Source organism: Chrysochloris asiatica, unplaced genomic scaffold (genome assembly GCF_000296735.1).
Source record: "Chrysochloris asiatica unplaced genomic scaffold, ChrAsi1.0 scaffold00284, whole genome shotgun sequence".
Classification (NCBI taxonomy): domain Eukaryota; kingdom Metazoa; phylum Chordata; class Mammalia; order Afrosoricida; family Chrysochloridae; genus Chrysochloris; species Chrysochloris asiatica.
Genome location: NW_006408802.1, coordinates 242707 through 249233, shown reverse-complemented (window position 1 = coordinate 249233; position 6527 = coordinate 242707).

Genomic DNA, 6527 nt, shown 5'->3' with positions numbered 1-6527 from the left:
ATTATTATTATTATTATTGTTATTTTGCAAAGGAAGATTGGATTCAGAATATATATGTGAGGTTTGAGAATAACAGATTGAGTGAACCACTGGCAGAATTAAACACATTGTGACTGAATGGATTCCAACTCACAGAGACCTTATATGCCATCTACTTTTTATAGTTATGCTTTAAGTTTAAACTTACATTGCTAACAAGTAATTTCAATATTTTTCTTATTTCTATCCTTATTTTGCAAGCTATCAGCTACAATCATAATTTTTTAAAGAATCTAGTCTTCTGAATAATGTGATCTCTAGAAAATCTCTTTTGTTTTTCTACAGAAGGTTTTCCTAACAGTTTAGAAGTTGTGCAGAGTAGACAAAAATTATTGAGGCAATTAGTTGCTGACAGACTATTAACTTACCAAATAAAAAGCTTTCTTGGAATGTGGATTATCTTCGAACAATTACATCTCAGTCCACCAAATTTTACCAAATGACTAATTTTTTTCACTGATGGAATTTGAGAGGATCATTCAACATCCAACTCACATGTACTCGTCAGCTAAGAAACAACAGTATGCACAATTGTTGTCGTTAAGTGCCATTGAGATGGTTCCAACTCATAGCAACCCTGTATAGGGTTTTCACGGAGCAGCTGGTGAATTTGAACTGCCAACTTTGTGGTTCAAACCAACCTTGAGGTCCAGTGCTATATCCCACACCATCACACCACAATAGTAACACAGTAAAACAAAACAAAGTCTGTTGCCATCAAGATGATTCGGATTCGTGGTGACCCCATGTGCTATTGAATAGAACTGCTCCATCGAATTTTCTTAGCTGTGGCCTCTGTGAAAGAAGACAAAGTGAGTCTATAGTTAAGTAGTCAACTGCTATATGAAACGTTTGCAGTTTGAACCCACCAGCTACTGCATGAGAAGTCTACTTCTATAAAGATTATTGCCTTGGAAACCCTATAGGACAGTTGGAATTGGATATACAGCAATGAGTGTAATATTAGTGGCAGCAGTTTACAAGGTCTTTCTTTTGCAGAGCTACAAGCTAGATTTGAAACTAAATCTTTAGGACAGTAATGGATCACAAACTTGAGCCACCATCTTGTTTATTATTTTATTATGTTTCCAAAGGAATCTGGATCAGTTACAGATGACCCTTCTGTATTCTCTTTTTGCAAACCTTCTCAAGACTAGAGAAATAACCAGTACTAGAAACAGGCTATTTTCTGGAGGTAGTATTAATGTATGAAAGAAAGAAAAAATCCAAGCAAATGCCTTTATACTTCTGTTGAGACATCTTTACATTATGACTGCTCACATCTGGTGGTGGTGGTGTGATGCGGAGTCAGTTCTGACTCACAGCAACCCTGCATAGGGTTTCCATGGCTATAAATCTTATGGGAGCAGAAAGCCTCATCTTTCTCCTGTGGAACAACTGGTAGTTTTGGACTGCTGACCTTAAGGTTAGCAGCCTGACTCGTAACCATTACACTAGCAGATCACCTGCTCACATATAATTTGCAAAAAAAAAAAAAAGAGTCGTACTATGTTATCCAAAGTAAAAGTAATAGGAAAGTACATAATGCCTATGAGGGAACTCTGCAAGAAGAAACAATGATTACAATAGTATAATGAAATCTGCTGCTGCTGTTCTTAGGTGCTACTGAAGGAGCTCTGGTAGCACAGTGGTTACGAATCAGGTCAGCAGTTCGAAACTACCAGCTGCTCCGCAGGAGAAAGATGAGGCATTCTGCTCCCGTAAAGATTTACAGCCTCGGAAACCCTGTACAGGGTCGCTATGGGTCGGAACCGACTCGATGGCACTTAACAACAACAACAACTGACTCGGTTCTGGCTCATATCAGCCTGAGTATGTATCAGGATGAAAGACTGTCTAATCACAGTAGTTGCTAAGTTTGAGCCCACTGTTACAGCTCCTATGACAATATCCATTTCCTTAAGTGTCTTCCTTTTTAACTAATCCTGTACTTTAACCAAGTATAATGTTCTCTGGGGACTAGTCTTTTGTAAGACATGTCCAGTGTTTGCAAGATGAAGTCTGGCCATCCTCATATCTAAGGAGCACTCTGGCTATAGATCTATCCAGACAAATTTATTTCTTCTTTGGCTGTTCATGGCATATGTTTGTATTAAGGTATAATTCATACTGAAGGACGTCACCTTTCATCTTTATCAATAAGTGATTCAAGTCCTCTTCACTTTCATTAAAGTAGGTGATATTATCTGCATATAAAAGGTTGTTAATTAGTCTTCCTGCAATCCTGATGCCACATTTGTCTTCATATACTCTTGTTTATCAGATTATTTGCTCAACAGTTTGAAAGTGGATACAATGCTAACGTACACATTTTCTGATTTTAGATCATGCAATATCCCCATACTCTGTGGGAAAGGTTTCTTTATATGTTTGTTGGTTGCCTGAATGTATTTGCTGGAAAAGTATCTGTTCATGTTCTGATTCTTTTTTTCATAGGATTTTTTTTTTGGTTATAATTTTAGATATGTAATTGTCAAATATAAAATTGCCAAAAAAAAATGTCAAGTCTGTAGGTTCTCTTTTTACTCTTTTGGCGAAGCCTTTTTTCATACAAGTGTCTAATTTTTAGGATATCCCAGTCATATAGTTTGTCTCCTGTTTTTCTGTATAATCATAGTTATGTTTGATAGCATATTTATGCCATGTATGCGTACCAAGGCCTCTAAATGTATTCCTATTTTTTCATTGTAATTTTAATTTTGCAGTTTACATTTACGTCTTTGATCCATCTTGAGATCATTTTTGTTTGTGGTATGATAAATGATTTCTGTTTTATTTTTTGGCAAATGAGTGTCCAGTTTGTCAGCACCATTTGTTAACGTGACTATCTCTACTCTATTTAATGATTTTCGACTCTTTGTCAAAGTTAAGCTGTATATAGGCGAATGGCTTTACTGATAGGCTCTCAATTCTGTTTCATTAGTGTATGTGTCTGTAATCATACCATTACCAGGCTGTTTTGACTACTATACATGTAGTAGGTTTTGAGATTGGAAAGTGAGAGTCCTTCTACTTTGTTGCTTCTTGAGCAATGTTTTGATTTTCTGGATTCTCTTTCTTTTCTATACAAAGTTGGTGATTAGTTTTCCCATCTCTTTAAAAACATGATGCTTATATCTGGATTGCAGTTGCATTATATCTATAGACTACTCTGGGTATTATTGACCTTTTCAAAAGTTGAAGTCTTCTATTCATGAGCATGGTATATTCTTCCCTTTATGTAGGTTCTTTTTGGTGATATGTAGCTGCAGAAGAGCAGTTACTGGCTAACAGTTGTCTGTCTTGTTAAACAATTTCATGGTCCTTTTGCTAGCGAGATAATTTTGTTGATGCAGTACTTTTTTTCTTGCTTATTGTCAACTTCCTTAGCATCAAACCTAAGATATATGAAGAAGAAGAAGATGATCAAAGAACTCACTTCTCAGTCATACCTTTGGTCCTATAGTCCCTAACTAGTCTTCCTTTTGTTCTCTTATATTTTCTATATAGAAATTTATCCATCTATACAATGCATCAATCCATCTATATTGTTGTTAAGTGTTGTCAAGTCGGTTCTGACTCATGGTAATCCTGTATAGGACTTTCAAGGAGCAGTTGTAGGGTTTGAAACACTGACCTTGAAGTTATCAGTCCACTGCTTATACTATAGTGCCACATCAGGGCCCCTTGCATATATGTGTTGTTGTTGTTGTTGTTATGTGCCGTGGAGTCAGTCCGACTCATAGCGACCCTATACAGGGTTTCCGAGGCTGTAAATCTTTACGGGAGCAGAATGCCTCATCTTTCTCCTGCGGAACAGCTGGTAGTTTTGAACTGCTGACCCTGAGGTTTGCAGCCCGATTTGTAACCACTACGCTACCAGAGCTCCTTTATATATATGTTGTTGTTGTCGTTATATATATATTTGTAGTTTTTATTTATACTCCCATTTCTGAAAGCAGTAGTCTCCCTTCCTTACTATCTTAGTCACAATATTTGTGCCTCTTTGATGTATTTGCATTGTCTCTTCCTTAATAATTTCTTGTCTTTTTCTGAGAGTGGTAAAATATGTATTTTACCAGATGTCATTTTAGAAAGCTTTTTATAACTGGTATTTATTAACTGTATTGTTAATTTTATAATTTTCTTCAAATACCCTAGGGTTACATTTTATTTAAGGCAGTAATTCAAGGTACATAATGATAATGAATTTATATACATAAAAACATGTGTGTGTATGTGATTAACATGACTGAGTCATAAATAAGCAGAGTTAGTGATTCATTCTGCTCATATTGTGGTAAGAATTTTTATTTCTCAATAGACTTTGTTGTTAATATTTAAATAAATTCAGTTTCATATATCAGTTTCAAAATTTGATTAAGATATTAGCCTGAGGTTGTTTTTTCTTAGAAGTATACTAATGCTTTTTTGTTCATTTTTTTATATACTGTATTTTTGTGGTTGTTGAGACTATGCACAACAGAACATATATCAATTAAAGAATATCTGCAGTTATAATTTAGTGACATTCGCTATATTCTTTGACATGTGCCATTGTTCTCATCCGCCTTTTCCAAATTGTTTTTCCTTCATCAGCATAAACTCACTGCCCCCTATATTTCCTATTTTTCAATGCTATTTTATCAATTCGATCCCATATTTTAAAATGATTTTTCATTATCTAAAATATATGAAATAAACTGCTTTACAAATATTTCTTACACATTACCCAATAATATGTGTCCATAGGAAAAATGTTAATGCAATGGTTATTATATTTCAGACAGTGTATTGGTCTTTTACATGTTTTATGTCATGAAATCCTCTCAAAATTCCTTAAAAAAATTTTTTCTATAGTTTTTAGATGAAAAAATGTAGACCAACTAGACGTCAAATAGTTTGCTCATTTGTTGTTGTTAGGTGCCATCAAGTCCCTTACCACTCATAGTGACTTTATGCACAACTGAATGAACTAATGCCAGATCCTGTGCCATTCTCACAATGATTATTAAGTTTGACCCCATTGCTGCTTCCAATGTGCAAATCCATCTCAGTGGGGGGGTCTTCCTCTTTTCTGCTGAGACTCACTTTAACTAATAAGATGTCCTTCTCCAGGGAGTGGTCCCTCATGATAATATGTTCAAAACATGAGAGATGAACTGTCGCCATCCTAGTTTCCAAGGAGCATTTTAACTATACTTCCAACACAGATTTGATTATTCTTCCAGCAGTCCATGATATTTTTAATGTTTCTCTCTAATACCATAACAAAATGCATCAATCTTTCTATGGCCTTCCTTATTCATTGCTCAATTTTCACATGCATAAGAAGCTATTGAAAATACCAGGATTGGGTCACGCTCACCTTAGTACTCAAATGACATCTTTGTTCTTCAACACTTTTAAAGAGATCTTGTCCAGCAGCTTTGTCTAATGCAATGCATCTCTTGATTTCTTGAATGCTGCTTCCATGAAGTGTTTGTTGATAGTGGAGCCAAGCAAAATGGAATCTTTGACAACATCAATCTTTTCTCCATCTATCATGATGTTATATATTAATGCAGTAGTGAGAATTTTTGTGTTGTTTACATTGAGGTGCAACCCATATGGAAGGCCATGGTCTTTGACATTCATCAGTAAATATTTTAAATCCTCAGTTTCAGCAACCAAGATTTGTATCATCTGCATATTGCAGGTTGTCTTCCTCCAGTCCTAATGCCACGCTCTTCTACATATAATCCAGCTGCTCAGATCATTTACTCTATGTATAGTTTAAATCAGTGTTGTAAAAGAATACAACCCTGGTACACACCTTTCCTGATTTTAAACAATTAAGTGACCATCTATTCTGTTTGAATGACTGCTTTTTGGTCTATGAACAGGTTCTTCATAAGCACAATTAAGTGCTCCAAAATATTCATTGTTTGCAATATTGTACACAACTTGCTGTAATCCAGAGAGTTGAAAGTCTTAGCATAGCCAGCAAAGCAAAATTAACCATCTTTCTGGTATTTTCTGCATTCAGCCAAGATCTATCTGACATCCACAATGATATCCCTTGTTTCACGTCCTCATCTGAATTCATCTTTAACCTCTGGAAGTTCCCTTTCAGTGTATTGTTGCAGCCATTTTTGAATTATCTTTAACAAAATTTTACTTGTATGTGATATTAATGGTATTTTACAAAGGGTCTGACATTCTCTTTGGTCACCTCACTTTGGAATGGGCACAAATACTGATTGCTTACAATCAGTTCCAAATTTCTTGGCATAGATCAGTACTATAGTACTGCATCAGTCGGTTGAAATATTTCTATTACATCAATTCCTGGAGTCTTGTTCTGTGCTAATGCCTTCTGAGCAGTGTAGACTTTTTCGTTCAGTACTATTGGCCACCACAGTATAGCAAACTGACAGATGACTGGTGGAACTTCCCAAATCAGCTGGTGATTAGTAGAATAGAAACTTCAAATGGGGTTTGTCTGA